Source organism: Rhinatrema bivittatum, chromosome 6 (assembly GCF_901001135.1).
Source record: "Rhinatrema bivittatum chromosome 6, aRhiBiv1.1, whole genome shotgun sequence".
Lineage (NCBI taxonomy): Eukaryota > Metazoa > Chordata > Amphibia > Gymnophiona > Rhinatrematidae > Rhinatrema > Rhinatrema bivittatum.
Window position 1 is genome coordinate 360,154,343 of NC_042620.1, and position 25,500 is coordinate 360,179,842.

General features: G+C 44.8%; 1 protein-coding gene across 1 annotated transcript in view; it reads right to left on the reverse strand.

Moving 5' to 3' along the window:
* LOC115094738 (teneurin-1-like) overlaps positions 1–25,500 on the reverse strand; it is a 337,344-nt gene that overhangs the window by 49,706 nt on the left and 262,138 nt on the right. Inside the window, exon 14 of the mRNA XM_029607996.1 lies at positions 8,194–8,337. The gene's annotated coding sequence lies outside the window, so the exon portion shown is untranslated. The remainder of the gene's footprint in view (positions 1–8,193; positions 8,338–25,500) is intronic.

The window sequence follows — 25,500 nt, forward strand, 5'->3', positions numbered from 1 at the left end:
GGTTTGGAGCATTTGGAGGGGTTTAATGGTGTTCTTTGGGAGGCTAAGAAGGAGGGCGTTGCAGTAATTGATTTTAGAGAACAGTGTGGATTGGAGGATGGTCCGAAAGTCGTTGAAGTGGAGGAGGGGTTTTAATTTCTTTAGGACCTGAAGTTTAAAGAAGCCATCTTTTATAGTGGTGTTAATGAATTTTTTTAGGTTCCACTGATCATCCAGAGTCTAGGTCCCTTATTTGTTGGGCAGTCGATATGTGTAACATAGGTGTAATATGGGTGGGGAGGGGGTGGAGAGATGACTTTTTTCGGGGAGATGATGAGAAGTTCCGTTTTTTCTGGGTTGAGAGCCAGATTGAGGTTGGTAAGGAGCAGGTTAATTGAGTTGAGGCAGTGGTTGAGACATAAGTGCTTTGGTAATGGATTCACTTATGGGGTTGAGGATTTGGACATTGTCCGCATATATATAGTGGGTAAGGCCTAGATTAGATAGGAGTTGGCAGAGGGGGAGGAGGTAAATATTGAAGAGTGTAGGTGAGAGGGAGGAACCTTGAGGGACACCTCGGGTGAGGTTTACTGGGGTGGAATCTTCATTACCAATTCTAACCTTATAGTGCCTTTCATTAAGGAAGGACTGAAACCAGCTGTGGGCGTTTCCTGAAATGCCTATTTCTGTGAGGCGATTTAGGAGAATGTTGTGATTGATCATGTCGAAAGCTGATGATATGTCCAATAATGCAAGGATGAATGGTTGGCCTTTATCTAGTCTGAGAGGAATATTAGGAGGGTTTCGGTGTTAAAGAATTTCCAGAATCCAAATTGGGAGGGGTAGAGGACATTTTGTTCTTCTAAAAAAATCGGTCAGTTGTTTGTTGACTACCCTTTCCAAGAGTTTAGCTATAAATGGAAGATTTGAAATCGGGCGAAAGTTGTCGAGGTCACCGGGGTCCAGGTTGGGTTTCTTCAATAGAGGTTTGAGGGTAGCTGGTTTCAGAGCTTTTGGGACATGTCCGAGGGAGAGGGAGCAGTTAATGATTTCAGCTAGGGGTTTACGGATTAGATTAGGTATGGTCAGGAGTAATTTAGTAGGAATGGAGTCTGACTGGTGTGATGCCGGCTTCATTTTCTTTAGTATGGATTCAATTTCAAGGGAGGAAGTGGTCTCGAACGAGTTAAAGGATACTCCCGCTAGATAGGGGTTGGTATTGGGGGGAGGGGAGGAAGGATTAAACTGTGTCAGGAGCTTGGAGATCTTGTCCTGGAAGAAGGCTGCAAATTCTTCACATTTGCCTTTGGCTTCCTTTTCAGAGATGGAAGGCAAGGGATTCTTAATGAGTTCAGAGACAAATGAGAAGAGGGCTTTGGCGTCGAATTGGAAATGGTGGATTTTGAGGGCATAGAAGTCTCTTTTTGTTTTTTGAATAGAGGCTCTGTAGCTGTGGAGGGAAGTTTTGTATAATGTCTGTAGGGCAGGAGAAGGTTGCTTACGCCATTTATTTTCCTTGGATCTAAGTTCCTGTTTTAGTTTTTTTAGTTCAGGGGTATACCAAGGTTTTTTTGTCCTAAGGGCAGATGTCCTAAGGATAGATGTCCTAAGGACAGATGTTCCATTCCCTCTTGCCACGTGAGATTTTTAATTTTTTTTTTTTATATGGAGGAGTCAGGGCTATCTTGAGTAGCAGCCCCAGGTGAAGCTGGGGGTCCTGCGGCTTTTTTTTTTTTTTTTTTTTTTAGGTTGTGACCCTTTAGATGTAATGCAGGAGCCTCTGAGTTGCTTTGCATGCATTATTGGGGTCAAAATAATGCACAATATTCAAAATACAGTGCATTATTCCTCCTGCAAGGTGTTTAACACACAATAAATTCTGTTTTCTGCATGGTAACCACCTAATGTGACTTATAGGTAAATTTTCAAAAGTATATGTGTGTACGTAGCCTCTACTTGCATATTCCATGTTTTCTGAAAGTTACAAATCGCGTGTATTTTCACTTTCGTGCGCACATATACACATATAAAAAAGGAGCATTCCAGGTGCGTTCCAGGGTGGGGCCAACACTTAAAGGCAGAAGTTGCTAATTTAAAAGACACTTGCATGCATACATTTGGCAACTTACTCGTATATTTTTACACCTGCTAATTATCTGGTGTAAGTGATATTAAATGTGTTTATTGTGTAGTACTGACTGGATGGACAGAGGAGTTCAGGATGAAGAACCAGGAAGGTGTTGCGCGTCCCAGCCGCGTTGGCACCGCAGCCGGCCCTGCTCACCTTGCGCTCCCGTCAATCAGCTCCAGGCACCCCTCCCTTGTGACCGCAGCCAGTTTACGGCGTCCTCGGGCTTCCAGTTCGCCATCCCCTTCACAGGCCTCATGGCGGAGCTCCCGTTGGGGCTCCGTGGCATTGGCGTCCTCGGACACGCCCCTAGACATGCGCACGGCAAACGTACAGCCCTTTAAGAAGTCCAGGGCGGGAAAACCTACAGGGGCACCTCCCGATGATGTCACTTAGATGCACTATTTAAGGCGAGGCCCTTTCCCCAGGACCTCGCCTTGGCAATCGGGTCGACACCGTTGGTGTAGTGAGTTTGTCTTCTTGTTCCAGTGTCTCCAGTTCCAGCGTCTCCTATTCCAGCATCTCCGTGTTCCTGTGTCCTCCGTTCCCAGTGGCTCTGTGTGTTCCTGAATCCTTCCCAGGTAGTACTTCTCCAGACTGACTTTGGTACTGAGCTGTGCCTGCCTGACCATTCTCTTGCCTGCCACCTGGAACTGACCACTGCCTGCCTGACTGACCAGTCTACTGCCTGCTGCCTGGAACTGGTCACTGCCTGCTGACCACTCTACTGTCTGCCACCTGGAACTGACCCTCACTTGCCTTGACTACGCTAGGACTGATTCTGGTTTTGACCCCTGCTTTGGCTGACCTCTCCTGGACTGATACTCTGGCTCTGACCCTTGCGCTTCACTCGGACACTCTCTTCTGGCCTCCTGTTACCATTGGGCCAACCTGCTTGGAAACCAACCCACTCTGCATCAGCCGCGCACCCTTACTCGTGGTGGGCACACCTCTCCGCTACCTCTCCGGGAGACCACCAGGGGCCCACCTAAGTCCAGGTGGTCCAGGTACCCAAGGGATCAACCTGCAGAAACCCCGGACTGTTATTGGTGAAGCTCCAGCTAGCCTCTGTCTCCTTGTGTGCACCGCCTGCTGGTGGCAGTTGCTCTCTGGGTCTGACCAGAGGGCAGTACCAACCTGCACCAGGCCAAGGGTCCAACTCTAGCACAACAGAAGGTCTCTATGACTTGGAGAAGGACTGGGTGAACTGGTAGACTAAACTGGATAATTTCCTTGATGAACTCATGATTTAAAATTGGGTGAGCACATAAACTGGGTCTTATGTAAGTCCTAGTTTACTTTCATGTGTACAATATATGCATGCATATTTTTAAAATAGGTAGGAAGGTACGTGCATAGTGCATTGCATGTCTTTGCACGTAAGCATACATAAGCGTGTTTGTTGCAGGGCATAAATACGCGTAGTTAATAAAACGTATGTATGTGATAGATGTGGGTTATATAATACTATGGTCATATATGTGCGATTATGCCACCTATCATAGGGGCGGATTTTCAAAAAGTTACACACATATATTACGCTCGTAACCCCGAAAACCCGCTCCTGCGTGCACCGAGCCTATTTTGCGGAGGCCCAGCGACGAGCACAAGCACTTGGATGCGTATTTCCTGAGGCTTGAAAAAATGGGCAGGGAGTGGACGGGCCGGGGGCGGGACCGAGGCCTCCAGCACAGCTGTCGTGCCGGCGCGCTCAACCTACGCCTGCCCAGAGGCAGGTGCAACTTTGCCAACAAAGGTGAGGGGGGTTTTAGATAGGGCTGGGGGGCGGGTTAGGTAGGGGAATGGAGGGGAAGGGGGGGGGGGGGCAGAAGGAAAGTTCCCTCTGAGGCCGCTCCGATTGGAAAATACATGTTCCCTTTACAAAAACCTTCTGATTTAGGAATAGTTAGGTTCTTAAGGTCTATTTCAAGTGCAAAGTACAAATTAGCAGAACAATTTACATATCAATAACTTTAATTTTGTTTTTCTAAGAACATAATTACATTTTCTGGATGGGTTTTATTTAGCTTTTGTACATATCTCATGAAAAAGAAGCGTGTATATAAATATGTTTAAAATGAAAATTCTATTAGAAGATAGTGGGTGGTGGCTTGAAAGTAATTTTAAGGTGGAATCAATTATTTATAAACACCAAAGGAAAAAATACATATTTCTCTTCAGAGTACAGCATGAGGGATGAGAGATGTGCCAGTAAAATCAATGAAAATGTTCTCTTTCCTTAAGTAAAAACCAGTGAGCAGAAGGAGCTGATAGCCTTTGAGGCTAGAAATCCAAAGTAATTAAGGCTCTGGAGATTTTTTTTCCTTCACTAAAATTTATATTAATTCAATTTTATTTTAACTGTTTACAGTAGGTCTTGCTTGGAATGATCATAGGGTAATTAAATCTATTTGTTTCACTGAATTAGCTTTATCTCCCAGCAGTGTACGTATACTATTTTAGTTTTAAGCCCTCATAGGTCCTACTCCAGTCTTAGGCATCACCTTTTCCACCATTCATATGCAGACTGCTGTCTTGGTCTTGCTACAAGGTGCTACTGTTATACTGGCTTACTCAAGGAGAAGGAACCTAAATTAGAAATTAAACGCATGTCTTCTGCATCTCCACACTCAGAGTTATCCTGGCATCACATGACTTGCCAAAACATCTTGGACTTGATTTTCACTGAAATGGGGGTGTACTAGGATCTTCCTACTAGGAAAGCAGTGCCATTACCATTATTCTTGAACTATGTTCCAAATCCAGGTATAACACCTTCATGCCTAATTCACCACTCCATAAGACAATCTAAACATGCCCAGCAGGAAAGTTAAAAATCATTTAAGCTTTACTAATTCTTTTAACAGATAGAAGCCATTTCATGCTCATGAAAGAACTCAGAGGCTACATGAACATTACCTACTCTATGCACGCTTCACATCCTGCTTTGTCAGGATAATGCCAACACCACCAACAAAAAAAATATAAAGGGGCACTTGGTCTAGCAAACATGCACTATTTTAAGACAAAGTTACAGATAAAAATGGTATTTATTGTACAGGAAAATTTTAAAAAGCTCTCTCGCATACTTAAGGTCAAGTTCAGAAGAAAATGTCACATCTGTCTCCCTCAAGCAGTTTTTATTTTCAATAGCAATTGTTATTTATATGTAATTTAAAGCTGAGGTATGTGCCCATAGAAAATATCACAGACGAAAGGATAAACAGAGACACTGGGAATTAATTTGGAAAACAAGAATATATCAAACTCTGTCAGAATGGTATGTTTCAAACTGACTGGGCTATTTACTAAACCATGTTATATCCAGGTTTTGACGGGTTAATTAATGCAATATTTACTATGAAAGAACATAAGTGCATAAGATTGCCATACTAGGTCAGACCAAGGGTCCATCAAGCCCAGTATCCTGTTTCCAACAGTAGCCAGTCCAAGTCACCTGGCAAATACCCAAACATTAGATAGATCACAAGCTACTATTGCTTATTAATTACCATCATAGCAGTTTATGGATTTAGCCTGTAGGAACTTATCCAAATTTTTTTTAAACCCAATTACACTAATGGCTGTAACCATATCCTCTGGCAATGAATTCCAGAGCTGAACTATGTGCTGAGAGAAAAAGGATTTCTTCTTCGATTTGTTTTAAATGAGCTACTTGCTAAACTTCATGGAGTACCTCCCTGGTCCTTCTATTATCTGAGAGAGTAAATAACCAATTTACATTAACTTGTTCGTCCTTTCATATCCCCCCTCAGTCGTCTCTTTTCCAATCTGAACAGCCCTAACTTCTTTAGCCTCTCCTCATAGGGTAGCCGTTCCATGCCCCTTATCATTTTGGTCACCCTTCTCTGCACTTTCTCCAGTGCAGCTATATCCTTTTTGAGATGTGGTGACCAGAACTGCACGATGGACTTCAAGGTGCGGCCTCACCCAGAGAATCCCTGGACCACAAAGGGATTCTCTGGCACAAAATTTCACCCCTAACAAAGATCCCCCCTTCCTGCCTCCTCTGGCATAGTCCCTGTATCCTCCACAGAGAATATTATGCTAGCCCAGCCGTCACCCTCCCACTTGAATTCCAATATAAGATGTTCCCCCAGGCCCTGGGATGCCCTCTTACCTTGGGATAGCTCCACCAATACTGAAATTCAAAATGGTGTGGACTGACTTGAGGTTTCCTTTTGCCACAAAGGCCACATATAAAAATGATGACTCATGGCACTGTAGCCCAATAGATGCTGGTTCAGATTGAGCTGAAAGCTCTCCCCCTGAAAGCTCTCTCCCCCTTGTTGATTGTAACTTTGACTTATTCCTACTTATTGTTATCTTTCGTTTACGTGAATCTGTTACTCTAGTTTTTTCCCTTTGTTAAATTGTAAACCGATCTGATATGGTAAATTTACTATGAAGGTCGGTATAAAAAACTGTTAAATAAATAAATAAATAAATAAGAGGAGCAGGAAGAAACAGCTTAGTCTCCCCTTTCACTCAAAATAATCCAAATGAAAAAATAGCTGCAGAGATCTGTAGAAACCTACAGACTAGGTAATCTACCATTAAACAATGAGCTGAAGCATCATGCCCAGAATACCTAATAATAGAAACATTATGACCGAAAAAGACTGTATGGCCATCCAGTTTGTCCATCTGTCCAAATAATTTAGCATTATAATTCACTTCCTTAGAGATCCCTTGCATTTATCCCATGTTTTCTTGAATTCAGATACTGTTTTTTGTCTCCACCACTTCCACTGGGAGGGCCGTTCTACACATCCACCAGCCTCTCTGTAAAAAAATATTTCCTAAGGTTACTCCTAAGTCTACTCCCCTTTCAACCTCATCTCATGACCCCTCATTCTAGAGCCTCTTTTTCGTTGGAAAAGGCTCACTTCCTGTGCATGGAAACCTTTGAGATATTTGAATGTCTCTATCACATCTCCCCCATCTCGTCTTTCCTCTAGGGTATACATGTTTAGATCTGGTGAAATGGGTGCTACAAGGAGTACATGAGGTACAGAACTCGTCATATATAATTGTTCTAACATATTAATTGGCAATTATGCTATATTATGATGGAACACCAATGTGGCAGCTTCATGCATACCAAATTAATTTATCATAGTTGTTGCTAGTAAAATGAAAATGATATAAATTGGACTTTTAAAGTAAGCTATGACTGACCACACTGTGGTGGTGATGCATTAAGTGGGCAGGAAACAGCAGCAGGATGCAGGCTAGGCAGCTCAGTGAGGGGGGCAGGGGCAGGGGGCTTGGTTGATTGAGGTCAGATCTGACTTGTGTTTAAATGTCAATATCTGACATTTAAAAATAAAAGACAATCCATACAAACCAATGAAGCAGGCAAAAAAGAACCAGCTGTTTAAAATGTCAAACTATTTCCATTCAAATTTCAAACAGAAAAAAAAAAGATAATTTACAAACTAAAGCTGACCTTTTGCGATGGGCAAACATTCATACAACAATAGCAGTGCTATTGAAAATAAAGACTTCTACAAGAAGGCTATTTTAGTATTCTCTAAAGCAGTTTATGGACACAGCTGGATTTAAGGCCTTACTCTCTTCACTTTAAAGGCCAGAACTGTTACAACATTCTTCCTACATATTTGCCTTAGCTTAACATATGATAGCATGTATTGACCAACACAAAGTCTATTGGCTGCTTGTACTTTCAAATTGCTTCTAAAGAGCAGATAAATATCTCAGATTCTTGCACTGCTTTCCTGCTTCTCTGATGCACCTACAAAGAGATGGGTATGATAAGGTCACTATTTGCTATATTGTTACTGTGATCTGTTATGTACCATATTGAAAATTTTGTTTGAATGCACCAAATGCCTGCTTTAAAAAAAAAAAAAGTACTTCCTTGTCAGCCAAAAGGAAAACAAGTCATATCATACCTGTGAAAATATCCCAGCTCAGTTCCCATTACTTTGACAAAAAAACTGTGACAATTAATGTAGTAACAGACAATTAATGTAGTAACAGTATACTTTACTGACAAGAACTATTCCATAGAATATCATACTATTTACTGATGGACTTACCACTTTGTGGGTTTAGAATATGATGCTTATTTAAGGACCAGCCTCCCAGGTTTGATGCATCCATCTCAAAACCCTGCAGGGTTACACTTCTTTTCTCCCACAGAATAAGGTCAGGGCAGAGCTCATATTCATATCCCACGGAGACTGTAAATAAAAACAGTTCCAAGCTCTTCAATCAACAGGTTTCTCAACATCATTTTATAACAGATTTTTCATCCTGATTAGATGAAGACAAAATACTGGCAGTTTCATTAGATTTTCAGTATTCACTGGGGGAGCAGAATAACATTTCTTATTTGTCGTTTAGTGAAAGCCAATTGTAGAGGAATGGAGCTAGCAAGTCACCATGTGAGTCTTTAAGGAGAAAGGTAAATATTGTGACTTTTTTATGTAAAATAGCATGCACGCTATTGGTTTAATTTTCAGTGGAGTTGGGGGTCATGCTAACTGTAAAGTTTAAGCTCCTACCAAACCAGCCAATTGTAAGTTAGGCGCCTTTGTGGAATGCCTGCTTCATGCATTCTTTTTTGAAACATTAAATGTATGTTGGTAGTTAACACCTCTGAAATCGCCCACCCTCCCCAAACAACTCTTTTCTCTGCAAGCAAAATTATGTGCGTTAAGAGACTAATTTTCAGTCATTTATTCAAATAAAAAGTGAAAACTGACAGTCTGAAAATTGCTCTCCCATTATACATGTAAAAATACCTGTGCTGTTCCTTAACTGTGCTTTGTGCAGGGCTGGATCATAACTCTTAAGATTGCATTTTCTTTTCTTTTTTTAAAAAAATGTTTATTTATAATTTTCAATCAAAATATTCAACATTAGCAATGTTGAGAAGAATATATGCAGAAGTTAATTAAATACCAATGAAAATAATACATCAGAAAGTATACATTAAGCCCCACGAGAGATGGGGAGGAATCAAAGAAAAAGGAGAAAATAAGTCAGACTAAAATAACAAATACCAATATTTTGACATTCCCCAACCAGTAGTTCAAGATGTAGTAATAGCTTCAGATTCCTTCTGCTCGGCAACTTCCTCAATTGATCCAGCTCATAAAAAGAGAAATGATTACTCTCACATTGAATAATACATTTAACAGGGAATTTAAAAAAAAAATTTGACTCCAATAATTATGGGCAGTGACAGAAGCTTAAAACGTAGCCTTAGTCAGTTCTGGGTAAATCCTCATCATATGATGAGTGATTGGAGAAGAGCTGTGGTGGTTCCGCTTCACAAGAGTGGGAACAGAGAGGAGGCTGGTAACTACAGACCGGTTAGCCTCACTTCAGTGGTGGGAAAAGTAATGGAGTCACTGTTGAAAGAGAGAATAGTGAACTATCTACAGTCGGGAGAATTGCTGGACCAGAGGCAGCATGGATTCACCAGGGGAAGATCCTGTCAGACAAATCTGATTGACTTTCTTGACTGGGTAACCAAGGAATTGGATCAAGGAAGAGCACTCGATGTCAACTACTTGGATTTCAGCAAAGCTTTTGATACGGTCCCGCACAGGAGACTGGTGAATAAAATGAGAAGCTTAGGAGTGAGTGCCGAGGTGGTGACCTGGATTGCAAACTGGTTGTCGGACAGAAGACAATGTATGATGGTAAATGGAGCTCTCTCTGAAGAGAGGGAGGTTTTAAGTGGTGTACCGCAAGGATCGGTGTTGGGACCGGTCCTGTTCAATATCTTTGTGAGCGACATTGCGGACGGGCTAGAAGGTAAGGTTTGTCTTTTTGCGGATGACACTAAGATCTGCAACAGAGTGGACACGCCGGAAGGAGAGGAGAGAATGAGACGGGATTTAAGGAAGCTGGAAGAGTGGTCGAAGATATGGCAGCTGAGATTCAATGCCAAGAAGTGCAGAGTCATGCATATGGGGAATGGAAATCCGAATGAACTGTATTCGATGGGGGGAGAAGGGCTGATGTGCACGGAGCAGGAGAGAGACCTTGGGGTGATAGTGTCTAACGATATGAAGTCTGCGAAACAATGCGACAAGGCGATAGCAAAAGCCAGAAGAATGCTGGGCTGCATAGAGAGAGGAATATCGAGTAAGAAAAGGGAAGTGATTATCCCCTTGTACAGGTCCTTGGTGAGGCCTCACCTGGAGTACTGTGTTCAGTTCTGGAGACCGTATCTACAAAGAGACAAGGACAAGATGGAAGCGGTACAGAGAAGGGCGACCAGGAAGGTGGAGGGTCTTCATTGGATGACTTACGAGGAGAGATTGAATAATCTAAATATGTACTCCCTGGAGGAAAGGAGGAGCAGGGGTGATATGATTCAGACTTTCAGATACTTGAAAAACTTTAACGATCCAAAAACAACGACAAACCTTTTCCATCAGAAAAAATCAGCAGAACCAGAGGTCACGAGCTGAGGCTCCAGGGAGGAAGACTAAGAACCAATGTCAGGAAGTATTTCTTCACGGAAAGGCTGGTAGATGCCTGGAATGCCCTGCCGGAGAAGTGATGAAGTCTAAAACTGTGAACGACTTCAAAAGGGTAGGATAAACACTGTGGATCCATCAAGTCTAGAGGGCGTGAATAAAGAGGAGGCAGCAAAACACTGCACGGAGCGGCAGTAGCCACAGAGGCATTCAAACACTGCACGGAGCGGCAGTAGCCACAGAGGCATTCACGGAGCGGGATGCCAGTGGCCAGTAGTTGGTGTTCCACCTTCACGGAGCGGAAGGATGGAGGGCTGCTATCTCCAAAAAACCCCCCAAAAAACCAAAAAACAAACAAAATAAAAACAGGGGTGGGTAAGAATATGGGGTAAGGGTGTGGCCTGCTTGTTACAGCGGTTGCTACCCCTAATTGAGCTGGACGTTCACTTGGATGCAGATACGGCACTGTTCTCTAAATTGGTGGTGGGGTGGAGGGGAATTAGGGCTGGAGGGTACTGGAAGCCAATAGTAACAGGTGGGAGAGGAAAAAAGGGGAAAAAAATGGATAAAGTGCGTAGCTTGCTGGGCAGACTGGATGGGCCATTTGGTCATCTTCTGCCGTCATTTCTATGTTTCTATGTTTCTATATCCTTGAGGAACAAAGAATCCCTTATTACAGAAAAATGATCTTAGCACCCAATCCCAATGTTGCTGTTGTGGACTGGACGGTGGACGGTGGACCCTTGGGCCGATCTGGCGGAACCGAGGCTCTGCTGGAGAAGATAGGCCAGGAGGTGGAACTGTGGATGGAGGCCAAGTGACATCTTGCCCTGGAGATCTGAGATCCCCCAGGAGGAGCCCATGAGGATCCGGACCACTGGGACTTAGGTGACGGCAGCAAAGAAGTGGAGAAATGATGAGACGATCCAGAAGTCAAGGCAGGCGGCGGACACGGGAAGTCAGGAGCAGGCCAGAGTCAGGAACCAGAGAATCAAACCTAGGACTGGAGCAGGAACAGCAGGAGCGGGTTCAGGAGCAGCAGGAGCAGATTCAGGAACAGCTGGAATGCAACTAGACACTCACATGGAAAGACCTCGTTGCAAGGCAGTTCTGTGGAGGCAGACGCTGGCTTAAATACTCTGCCGGCATCTGACGTCACTCTGGGGCTGTCCAGCACGTCCGGGTGCTGGACCTTTAAAGGGTTCCCCTTCGCGTGCGCGCACTTTCTATAGGGGGGCGGAGTCAAGATCGGGCCTCAGTGGCATCTCCCTCGTGGAGATGCTGCTGCAACGTGGCCTAGCAGGTCTGGACCACGGCGGTTCCCGACCTGGCTCGGCGCGAGAGAAGCGCGGTAAGGACCCGGTCGCTAGCCTAGCGACCAGGACTGCAACAGTACCCCCTCCCTTACGCCCCCTCTTCAAAGGACCAGGTTTATCGGGGTGCTCCAAGTGGAACTGCTGCAGGAGAGACTTGTCTAGGATGTTGCGAGCAGGCTCCCAGGTGTTGTCCTCAGCACCACATCCCTCCCAAGCCAGCAAGTATTCCCAGCGACGATTGAAGAAACGAATGTCCAGAACCTCTCGAACTTGGTATGTGGGATCATCGGTTGTAGGGGTTGCTACAGCGTCAGGCGGTTTTCGATGAAACCGGGAGAGAAGTACTGGTTTCAGAAGGGACACATGAAATACATTATGGATGAGCAGTGTGGTAGGCAAGCGTAGGCGATAGGATACCATCCCAATTCGCTCAGCTACTCGGAAGGGTCCACAATACTTGGGTGCTAGTTTCCTAGACGGCAGCCTTAAATGGATATTCTTTGTGCTGAGCCAGACAATCACCTGGAAGGAACGTGGGTGCTGGCTGATGATGACGGTCAACATGTTTCTTAGCAGTCTGGGCTGCAGAAGTGAGTTTATGTTGAATGGAATCCAGAGTCTATGCAACTGCTGAGCTGATAGCTGGGCTGCAGGTGATGATACTGACACTGGCACAGGTAGTGGCGGTTTAAGCTGTTTTCCGTAGACTGTTTGAAAAGGAGATTTCCCAGTAGCTGAATGGATCTGGTTGTTATAGGAAAACTCGGCCCAAGGCAACAACTCCACCCAGTTGTCTTGTTTGTCATTGGTAAAAGTTCGAAGGAATGTCTTCAGGGAGCGATTCATACACTCTGTTTGCCTGTTGCTTTGGGGATGAAATGCCGTGGAAAAGCTGAGTTGTACTTCAAACTTTTTACATAGAGCCCTCCAGTACCGGGCGGTAAACTGCGGACCTCAGTCCAAGACAATGTCTTGCGGAAGCCCATGGATGCGGAAGATATGTTGCGCAAACAGCAGTGCTAGTTCTGGTGCTGATGGTAATTTGGTTAAGGGCACGAAATGGGCCATTTTAGAAAAGCGGTCCACAGTACCCAGATGACTGTCTTTCCCTTGGAAGGCGGCAAATCAACCACAAAGTCCGTGGCTATATGAGTCCATGGTTCAGTAGGAACCGGCAGTGGTTGCAATAAACCCCAGGGGGGCCGAGTGGTTTCTGTCTGGCACATGTGGGACAGGAATTCACGTAGGTGAGAACATCTTCGTATGTTTGGCCACCAGTAATAGGGTTATCAGGTCTAGCGTTCTGTCCCGACTGGCATGTCCGCCGGACAAAGAATCGTGGGCCCAGCTCAGAACCTTCCTCCGGAGTCGCTTGGGAACTATAGTCTTCTCTGGCGAGCCCACCGTCACCGTAGCCAAGCTGATCCTTGCGGGGTCCAGCATGTATTGAGGACCCTCTTCTTCCTCCTCTCCCTGAGAGGAGAGTGACAGAGCGTCTGCTCGGACATTCTTTGCTGCAGGACGGTAGCGAAGAGTGACATCAAATTGATTAAAGAAGAGGGACCATCTGGCTTGTCTGGGGTTCAAGCGCTGTGCGTGACATAGAAACTCTAGGTTCTTATGGTCGATGTAGACAGTGACTGGGTGAATTGCGCCCTCAAGCCATTGCCTCCACTCCTCAAAGGCTAACTTGATTGCCAAGAGTTCCTTGTCCCCAATTTAATTGCATTTGGCTGGAGAGAACTTCTTAGAGAAATAAGAACAGGGAAACAACTTGCCTGAATCCGAGTGCTGGATGAGTATTGCTCCTACGGTGATGCTGGACGCATCTACTTCTACTATAAAGGGGCTTTGTGGGTCCGGGTGGTACAAGCAAGTGTCCATCAGAAAGGCCTGTTTTAACTCTTCAAAGGCTCGACAGGCTGCTTCCGCCCTTTACGTATTAAGGCGGTAAGAGGAGCTACCTTCTGGGAATAGTGTGGAATGAAATGTCTATATAAGTTTGCGAATCTGAGAAATCGCTGCAAAGCTTTCACCCCAGTGGGGCGAGGCCAGTTGGTGATCGTGGATACCTTCTCGGGGTCCAATTGAAATCCAGCTGAAGATACGATGTACCCCAGGAAGGGGAGCGACTCGCACTCAAACATACACTTCTCGAGTTTTGCGTACAGATGATTGTCCTTCAAAACTTGCAACACCTGTTTGACATGCCGCCGATGGGACTGCAGATCCTGGGAATAGATCAGGACATAATCTAGATACACAATGACATATGAGTGCAACATCTCTCTTAATACCTTGTTCATGAGGTTTTGGAAGACTGCCGGAGCATTACACAACCCAAATGGCATTACCAGATATTCGTAATGCCCGTCTCTTGTGTTAAAGGCAGTCTTCCATTCGTCTCCAGGACAGATACGAACTAAATTGTAAGCCCCTCGCAAATCGAGTTTAGTAAAGACTTTAGCTCCCTGTAATCTGTCCAAGAGCTCCGGAATCAACGGAAGCGGGTAGCGGTCCCGTTTAGTAATGGCATTCAAGCCTCTGTAGTCGATGCATGGTCTAAGGGTACCATCCTTCTTCCCCACGAAGAAAATCTCGCTCCGGCTGGGGATCGAGAGGGTCGGATAAATCCTTTAGCGAGGTTTTTAGAAATGTATTCAGACATTGCGAGTGTCTCAGTTAGGGATAGCGGGTATACCCTGCCACGCGGTGGCGTGGTGCCAGGCAGTAAGTCTATAGCGCAATCTAAGGGTCGGTGACAAGGCAGAATCTCCGCTTTTCTTTTCAAGAAGACCTCTGCGAACTCCTGGTAAGGTGTGGGAGGTAGTACAGCCGTGTTTAGCAGAGGCAACATGGGATATCTCATCTTGAGGCAGTTGGCGAAGCAAAAGGGACTCCACTGGGCGATTTGAAGAGAATCCCAATGAATTATGGCGGAGTGTTGCTGTAACCACGGCAACCCCAATACTACAGGATGCACTGCTTTTTCCAGGATTAAGAAGGATATCTCCTCTGAGTGCAGTGCTCCTGTCCGGAGAGTCAAGGGCACCGTGGCATCGGAGATACTCCCAAGAAGGACAGTCCCACAGATATCCCTAATGCATAGCGGGGGGCTTCGCGGGACTATAGGAAGCTGTAGTTGTTGCACCAGATCGTATAAAATGCAATTTCCGCCCACTCCAGAGTCAATAAAGGCCAAAGTGTGAAAAGACTCTCCTGGGTACTCTAACGTCACCGGGATAGTACATTGAGGAGCAGAATTAACACAGCCTAGGAGTAGCTCCTCCGTACCACCTAGGCTTTGGCATTTTCTGGCCGCTCTTGCATCGGGCTAAGAAGTGGCCTTTGCTGCCACAGTACAAACATAGTCTTAGGGTACGGCGCCTATGCCTTTCCTCATCCATCAGGAGCGTGCAGCCAATCTGCATTGGCTCCTCAGCTGATGGTTCTGCGTGTGCCGCCCCCTGGCTGGCAGGTGTCATATGTCTGGAAAAGGCTGGAGCTAATGATATGGGACGATGTATCGCACGTCCCTCCTTGGCTCTTTGTTGCAGACGTCAGTCTATCCGACCGGCCAGGTCGATAACATCGTTGAGGTTATCTGGGATATCTCAGGTGGCCAACTCGTCCTTGATGCACCCTGACAGCCCTTCCAAGAAAACTCCGTGCAAGCTGTCATCGCGCCAGCCCACTTCCATGGCGAGAGAGCAGAATTCAATAGCATAGTCTGCCAGGGACCGAGATTCCTGACTTAGCTGTAACAGCTCTGACATTGCTGTGGGCAGGCGTGTGTGCTCATCGAAGGCCTGTTTGAAGTGAAGAACAAACTGCTGTAAGTCGTGCAGCAATGGGTCTTGTCGTTCCCACATTGGGGAGGCCCAGTTCAAGGCCTTCCCCTCGAGCAGGGACAGGATGTAGGCCACTTTCATGGAATCGGACGAGAATTGACCGGGGAGTAGCAAAAACCTAATGTAGCATTGGTTCAGGAATCTTCGGCAATCCTTGGCATCCCCCACATAACGGGGCGGAGCAGGAAGGTGAGTGGGTGTCGTTATGTTTACAGCAGGAACTGGAGGTGGCGCCTGTGGAACCTCAGGCGGGGTGGCATCCAGCCGATTCGCCAATCGTTCACCGGTGGCGGCAAGGTCGTCGAGGCAATGTTGTTGCTGCTGCAGTCGCTGGGCCATTCCGGGAATGGCTTGCAATCCGGGCATGTCCGCCGGGTCCATGGCCTTGCAAACTGTTGCTGTTGCGGACTGGATGGTGAACCCTTGGGGGGCTGGCGGAACCAAGGCTCCGCTGGAGAAGATAGGCCGGGAGGCGGAACTGTGGCTGGAGGCCAAGTGACATCTTCGCCCTGGAGATCCGAGATCCCCCAGGAGGAGCCCGTGAGGATCCCGACCGCTGGGACTTAGGTGATGGCTGCGAAGAAGTGGAAGGACGGAACTTCACCCTGGAAGTCCAAGATCCCCCCAGGAGGAGCCTGTGAGGACCAGGATTGCTGGGACTTAGTGTGAGCGGCAGAGAAGAAGTGGAGAGATGATGAGACGATCCAGAAGTCGAGGCAGGCGGCGGACACGGGAAGTCAGGAGCAGGCCAGAGTCAGGAACCAGAGAATCAAACCTAGGACTGGAGCAGGAACAGCAGGAGCGAGCTCAGGAGCAGCAGAAACGGATTCAGGAGCAGCAGGAGCGGATTCAAGAACACCTGGAATGCAACTAGACACTCACATGGAGAGACCTCATTGCAAGGCAGTTCTGTGGAGGCAAACGCCGGCTTAAATACTCTGCCGGCGTCTGACGTCACTCTGGGGGCTGTCCAGCACTTCCGGGTGCTGGACCTTTAAAGGGTTCCCCTTTGCACGCGCGTTCTATAGCGGGGGCGGAGTCAAGATTGGGCCTCAGCGGCATCTCCCTCGTGGGAGACGCCGTGAGCCCGTGGGAGACCACGGCGGTTCCCAACACGGATCGGAACTGGAGAAGCGCGGTAAGGACCCGGTCGCTAGGCTAGCGACCAGGACTGCAGCACCCAATCAGGTGCCAAAGTAGAGGACTCCAGTAATGCTGTTACCTCTAAATTATCCAAAATCATATCGCCTTTTCAGGGCAATCACCTTCTTAAAGGCAGGTATATAACAAAGTCTCAAGACTGGAAGATCATTAAAAAAAAAACTTTTCTTAACATCTCTAAGGGTATCACAGTTAAGGATTTGGGAACATTTATAAATGTAAGTTCTTCCTTCAAGAGGCATATTCATAAAAACTGAGACTAAGGGCCTCATTTTCTAAAGTATCGCAGGCCTGCGATACTTTAGAAGATGAGGGGTGGGGGCTCAAAATGGGGGGCGGGCCTGCGCTAGCCGGCAATGATCGCACCGTCGTGGTGCGATTGCTGGTTTCGCACCCAATAGTGCCACCATAGGAGGTTGAGCTATTGGGAGTGAAATAGGCAGCGACAAGGCACAACCTTTTCACTGTGCGCGCCGTCATTGAGGAGTCGGCCGCAGTGATGCCCCGACTCCTCCTCTTCCGGGGCCGACTCCGCCCCCATTTTGGTATCGCACGTGATAAACAAAACCGCGATCGGGCCCGATGAAAAAACCCCCACATGTGAATCGGAACCGGAATCCGAACTGATTCTGGTTCCGATTCATATCTCTATTAGATAGCGAATTTCACCTAAAGGCATTTATAAAGACCAATTAAAGACGGCTTTTATAAATTACAATCTTAAGGAAATTAAAATCTTTGTTACACTATAAAGATTTTTGAAAGGTGCTCGAAGCTCTTTTATTATCAAAGTTGGATTATTGTAATGCCCTTTTTCTGGGCTTACCGCTAACATCTATTCGCCCTTTGCAACTCTTGCAGAATTCTGCTGCGCGTCTGCTAACCAATTCCAAAAAATGTGTTCACATTACCCCAATTATGATGAGCCTTCATTGGCTTTCTATCCATTCTCGAATCGAATACAAATGTTTGACGCTTATTCAAAACTATCTATGGCAATAAAATGAATGGCTAAATGCAGCCCTTCGCATCCTTAGGTAAAGCACTTCTCTCAGTTCCATCTCCCAAATCAGCACATCTTAATAGGGATGTGAATTGTTTTTCAACGATTAAAATTATCTTCCGATAATTTTAAAATCGTCTTAAATCGTTAAAGAACACGATACAATAGGAATTCTAACGATTTATCGTTAAAAAATCGTTAATCGGGTTAGTGCGCACTAACAGAAAATGATACAAATTGACACTTTTCAGGTCAGTTAAGGTCAGTTTAGGAATGAATATGTATTCCTATTGGCTGGCTGCCCTCTTATTTATTGATGTTACCAAGGTTCCCACTGAGGTGATGGTTGGGGGGATGGGAAATGGAAAAGGTTGGTAGCTTGACAAAAAAAGTAATGTGATCAGTCAATGTGACTAGAACTTGTGCCCTATCCCTGATACCGGGAGTGTTGTGATCTTCCTGCATGCAGTGCCGTATCCCTGATACGGGGTTGTGATCTTCCTGCACACAGTGCCCTATCCCTGATACCAGGGGTGTTGTGATCTTCCTGCATGCAGTGCCCTATCCCTGATACCGGGAGTGTTGTGATCTTCCTGCACCAGTGCCCTATCCCTGATACCGGGAGTGTTGTGATCTTCCTGCACACAGTGCCCTATCCCTGATACCGGAGTGTTGTGATCTTCCTGCACACAGTGCCCTAACCCTGATACCGGGAGTGTTGTGATCTTCCTGCACACAGTGCCCTAACCCTGATACCGGGAGTGTTGTGATCTTCCTGCACACAGTGCCCTAACCCTGATACGGGAGTGTTGTGATCTTCCTGCACACAGTGCCCTACCCTGATACTGAGGGTGTTGTGATCTTCCTGCACACAGTGCCCTAACCCTGATACCGGAGTGTTGTGATCTTCCTGCATGCGGTGCCCTATCCCTGATACCGGGAGTGTGTGATCTTCCTGCACGCAGTGCCCTATCCCTGATACCGGGGGTGTTGTGATCTTCCTGCACTGAGCAGGATACGGCACTGCGTGTAGGAAGATCATAACACTCCCGGTATCAGGGTTAGGGCACTGTGTGCAGGAAGATCACAACACTCCCGGTATCAGGGTTAGGCACTGCGTGCAGGAAGATCACAACACTCCCGGTATCAGGGTTAGGGCACTGCATACAGGAAGATCACAACACTCCCAGTATCAGGGATATGGCACTGAGTGCAGGAAGATCACAATACTCCCGGTATCAGGGATAGGGCACTGTGTGCAGGAAGATCACAACACTCCTGGTATAGGGATAGGGCACTGCATGCAGGAAGATCACACACCCTGGTATAGGGATAGGGCACTGCATGCAGGAAGATCACACACCCCTGGTATCAGGGATAGGGCACTGCATGCAGGAAGATCACAACACTCCCGGTATCAGGGATAGGGCACAAGTTCTAGTCAATTGACTGATCACATTACTTTTTTTGTCAAGCTACCGTTTCCATTTCCCATCCCCCATATATTGTCAGTGGGAACCTTGGTAACATGAATAAATAAGAGGGCAGCCAATAGGAATACATATTCATTCCTAAACTGACCTTAACTGACCTGAAAAGTGTCAAATTGCATCATTTTCTGTTAGTGCGCGCTAACTCCTGTTAGTGTGCACTAATTGGAAAAACCAATTTTTTAACTAAAAAATCGTGCCAAACATGATTTTCTTCTCCTGCCAGACGAATTTGAACGTTAAGACGATCGGGCACACGATTCACATCCCTACATCTTAATGCAGTCAGAGAAAGGGCCCTCTCTATAGCCGGCCCAAAACTGTGGAACTCTCTTCCACTGGATATACGTTTAGAGGCGAGTATACAACCTTTTAAGAAACAGCTAAAAACATGGTTGTTCGCAGAGGCGTTCAACAATGTAGTATGACTTCTCTTAGCGACTCCCCTGTGAATCTAGATTATTACAAAGAATGTCTATTATAAACCCTATTTTATAACTAGTTTGATATTGAATGAATTTTATGTATTTTATTAATTTGTAAAAATTAAGTATAGATGAATTTTAGACGCTTTTTAGTATTTATAGGGTTATTTATTTGTTTTAATGCTTTTTAGGACACGTCATTAAAGACTGTCCACAGATACAATGTAAACCAACATGAAGTGTACACAATATGTTTCGGTATATAAAAATGCCTAAATGAATAAACAAATAGTGCTCTCCCATCCCCTTGAACTGCTGCAGAGCTGCAAATGGCTAGGGAGAGTGGGGGAGAGATTGGCCCTTGAGTCTGGGGAAGGGTGAATCAACTCAGAAGTCTTCCTTTTGGGTCCAGAGAGGTGGGTGAGTGTAGAGAAATTGAGGTCCCCATCATCCAATCCAAAAGTTTAACTACAGCTCAGGGTGGCATAACCAGAAATATTAGCACAAACAACTTTGCATAATGCTATTTGCATTAATCCCATTTTAATATTAATGAAGTGCTTTATAAGCAATGCAGATCATTAATATTTTAATCACATTAGTCTCTGTTAATGTTAATGAGGATTATTGAATGTGCGATAAGTTTAAGGCAGCATATTTTTTTTGTTTAAAATTTTCTCTTAATAGTGCAATTATTTCACCTCTATGAGAATTCTCTTCGCTGGTTTCAAAAAAATGCCACTAATTATCAAGTTTTACTAGCAGATCCTAGCCCAGTGTTACATCAACATATCCAAGATGTGGTGGATGAAGGACATTCTATTGGGTTTCTTACATCTAAGGAGAACACTTATCTTGTCAATAATACATCTAAAATTCCGACAATATACATGGGCCCAAAAATTCATAAGGACTTAAAGCATCCCCCTAGCAGACCAATAGTGACCACCATTGGTTCTCTGCTAGAACCACTGTCTGTGTTTGTGGACCAATTTTTACAGCCATTAATTCCTCAGATGTTGTCCTATGTGAAAGATACAAAACATATGCTCAACATTCTTTCATCAGTAAAAAATGTCGGTCATACGTTGTTAGTTATCCTTGACATACGGGCGCTTTATACAAGCATTCCGCAGGAGAAAGCTCTATTATTAGATCATGCCTTGGAATCAAGGCCCCATCCTCATCATGTTCCCACCTCCTTTCTTATCATGTTAGCTACATTAGCCTAGTGTGACAATTATTTTATTTTCAATAACATCTATTACAAACAAATACATGGCATGGCTATGGGTGCCACCATGGCCCCTAGCCTAGCAAATTTATACATGGCTAATTTTGAAGAACAGTTTTTATATCCTGCACCTGATTTTGGTCAAGTGTCCCATTGGTCAAGGTAAATTGATGATATCTTTTTTTTTGGCATGGAGAAGAAACAGACCTTATACAATTTTTGGAATGGATGAACTCTTTAGACAACAATTTACACTTTAAAATGCAATATCATTATCAATAAATTAATTTTTTGGATATTCTCACTAAAAAGGAAGGGCACACACTCACTATGACCATTTACAGAAAATCTACTGATATAAATGTTTACTACATTTTTCATGTTTTCATCCCTATCATCTTAAAAAAAAACCTTGTCAGTTGGACAGTTCTTATGTCTCCACCAATTGTGTTCCTCTAAAGAAGAATTTGAAACACAAGCAAATATTCTATTTCGCAGATTACTTTACCATGGCTACCCCTTTAAAATCATTAAGAAAGCGTACAAATGGGCCAGCAACGCTGAACTTCAATGTCTCCTTTTAGAAAAGTCTAATATGACAACTGTGGTCCCTTTAGCTTGTACATTACGCTATTCCTCAAAAGCGGTACAAGTTGCTGAATTACTACGACAGTATTGGCCTATTCTTAAAATACATCCTGTTTTCAAAGAACAGCCCCTGATTGCTTATAGTTGGGGTAAAAATCTCCGGGACATTTTGGTTCATTCATTTTTGACAACTGAGCCTTCTGAGCTTGATCTTCCGCCAGGCCATTGGCCATGGCAGAAAGGTTCTTTGTGCCAACAGATACTCTCTGGACCACTGTGGCGTGATCACACTGGCGTTTCTCATGAAGCAAGAGTATATTCTGATTGTACCACCACTCATGCCATCTACATAACTGTATGTCCATGTGACAAATATTATATCGGTAGAACTAAACGTTCTATTCGCACGTGGTTAATTGAACACCGTAGCTGTTTATCGACAGCTAGATTACAAGCTCCTATAGTGACTCATTGTATTCAACATTCTCATAGTTTTGTGGATCTCAAGTGGAGGGTAATTGATAACATCACATTTAGTGCGAGGGGGGGGGAGCTCCTCAATTCTTGTTGCATTTAAAGGAACACGAATGGATTTATAAGCTGAATAGTGTACATCCTTAAGGTTTAAATTTGGCCATTGAATGGTACTCAATTATATGAGACACACCTCTGTTGATTGACATTTTTTTAAACAAAAAAATATGTTTTTTTTCACATAAGGGATTGAAAAAATGACCGATGATTAAAAAGAACGGCAAAGTTGAATATGTGGCTTTTACTTACAATGACGCCCAGTATGATGGTCATTTAAAAAGAAGATATTACACTTTATATTACATGTGAAATTTTGAGGTGTGATAGTTATTTACTCTTAGTAATTTGAGTGATTGACTATCACCTGGACACTATAGCTCATAAAGACACGGGTTTCTCAAGCTGTGTTAGTCTTAACATGCTTTAGTACATTGGCCCCATAGTCTTGTTGAGCTGCAACATACTTCATCTTTTCCATTTTCAGAACTCTAATTTCCATAATTACATACAAAATTAACTGCTGACTATGTTATCAGTATATATAATACCATATTATCTAGGCAGTTATTAATCAAAGATTTGACAAGAAAATCTACACCTTCTTTCTTGACTGAACAAAATGCCAAAATGCATATCTATTAGTTGAAGATTTTAAGAATGTTCGTAAGTTAACAGCTATAGCATCAATAATACAAATATAGAATTGTTATCAAATGTATGAAAACTTGTTGAAAAGTGATTTGATGTAAAGTCTGTTCTTATGTGCAAGCCTTTATGAGAAAATTAGAAAATATTTTGTTAGAAAGTTTAAACCTAAAACCTTCTGGACAAGCTTGTTGAAAGACGAGAAAGATTGGACTTTCGTATTGTAGTTGTTTAGGGTTTGTGAGCGTGTTGGCCCCTGGGCCGAGGTGAAAGATGGTACCTCCCCCCGGGGAGGAGCCCCATGAGCCTCACCGACGGGAGGCAAGGTCTCAGCTAGGGTGTGCGCAGAGCAACAGGTGCTTGAGAGAGAGAGTGGAGAGGGCAGAAGAGCTAGAGATGGTTACCCCAGGGGGTGGAGCTAAGGAGCATCAGCACGGGAAGCTGACGTCAGTACTGGCTGGAATGTCCTTGAGTCTTTATTAAAGAAGCAGAGTGACACTGCCCGCGGAGTGGGGAGTGAAACAGAAAGTCACACAGACACTGAGGTGCCACAGCTCTGTGCAGTGGGGTATATCCAAGGAAGAGTCCTCTGTAGGGATGAATGGTGATGATCTGTAGCGCAGGGTACACCGGTGAGGGTTCCTCAGTTGTGTTGGTTCGGCAATGGTCCGCAGAGCGGGGTACACCGATGAGGGTCCTCAGTAGCATTCGTACGGCAATGGTCCGCAGAGCGGGGTACACCGATGAGGGACCTCAGTAATGTTGGTACGGCAATGGTCCATGGAGCGAGAGTACACCGATGAGAGTCCTCAGTAACGTTGGTACAGCGATCCACAGAGCAGGGTACTCACTGTAGCAGAGCAAAGGTTACAGAGGAAGCCCCGGGATATGGGGCAAGTAGCTGTCCAGGATGCAAGGCCCTCCGAGGAGCGGATAGCCAGAGACAGGATAGGGCCCCTGAGGAGCGTCTCTTGTCAAGGAAGCAGGAACTGGAGCGCAGGTCCAAAGTGAGCGGATACAACAATGAGGGGACTCATTGCCAAGTCATAGGCAGGCAGGGCCAGCCGTCTTAAATATCCAAGAGCAATGATGTCATCCGGGTGGACGCCCCGAGGTTCCCGCCATGATGTGAATAAGACTGGTCCAAGGGCGCGAGTGCACGCTTAAGGATCTCCCAAGGCAAGATGGCGGTCGGCAGTGTCCATGCCATGCGGGAAGGCCCGAGAACTAGGGCGTGCAGGCCAGCGGTGGCCGCCAGTCTCCCCAGGATTCGATGTAGAAAGGCATGAGGTGAGCAGCAGCGGTCGCAGCCATCTGCGACCGATGGGCGTAACAGAAGTCTTGTAATCTGACCCATAGTTGTGCCTGTAAAACTAGGAATACTCTCAGCAATTTATTTATTTTATTTATTTAGATTTTTTCTATACCGGCATTCGTGAAAATATCACATCAAGCCGGTTTACAATAAACAGTGGGGTGATAACCGGAACAGAGAACGAGATAATATGTACTAAACATACTATAGATGCAGTTACAATAAAACAAGGAGGCGTACAACTAGGAGCAAGAAGAAGAGAAGATAGTAACTTTAACATAGTATATTAACCCGTAAAATGGTAGAATTACCAAGCAGGGAAGTGTATGATTTACAATGAATTGTTCAGTTCACATAGATGTAGTTTTTAACAAGAAGGAAGAGATCAGAAGTAATGAAATTCTGGATGTTGGTAAGCTTAGGGTAGGTTGCCAAGTTGGTTGTAAAAAGAAAGTTGTTGCTTGGAGGTTGTTTGTCAGAGAAAATTGGGTTTAATCTGAGTCTGGGAAGGCTTGTTTGAAAAGCCATGTTTTGAGTCTTTTCCTGAATGTCGGGAAGCAGGGTTCCTGTCTTAGTTCCATTGGTATGGAGTTCCAAAGAGTGGGTCCTGCTGTGGAGAAAGCCCTGTCTCTGTAAGTTATGTGGAGGGAAGTTTTGGAATGAGGTACCTGAAGAGAATCTTTGTAGTACTCTCTTATGGGTCTGGAGGATGTATGCTTTATGAAAAGGATTTGTAGGTTGAGAGGAGCGATTTGTTGGATAGCTTTGTAGATTATGGTGATTGACTTATATAGTATTCTGAAATCTATCCAGTTACTGGGTAGGAGCTTGATAACATCAGAGAGAAAGACAGAGAGAAATGGGCAGAGAAAAGGAGAAAGAAATTGTCTTATAAACACAGAGGGGGCAATTTTCAAAGGGTTTCAGTAACTGACTTTGGGAATGAGGCTCTTAAACTGGCTCTTTTGAAAATGTATTGGTGGTTTAGCACCTACGTTTAAATTTCGAACTCACTAGGCACCAAAACTTAGGGTCCTAAAATGTCTGTGGCTACTGCGATGGAATTAGGTAAGGGAAAAAAGTGAGATGCTTAGCACTGATTTTCAGTATTGGACCCTAAGTTAGGGATGTAAATGTAGGCATTTCTAAAATTAGGGCTCTAAGTTTTAGCGTCCTAAAACTAAGTTTTAGGGTCCTAAAACTTAGGGACACAGCGTTTTTTTGATTATCAGTCTCGCAATGTTTAGCATGGGATTCCAACTCTATCCTGGTCTTCAGGACATCTACAATAAATATTCAGCAGATGCATTCGCTAAGAATAAGGTTAATTTGCATAGCTTGGTTA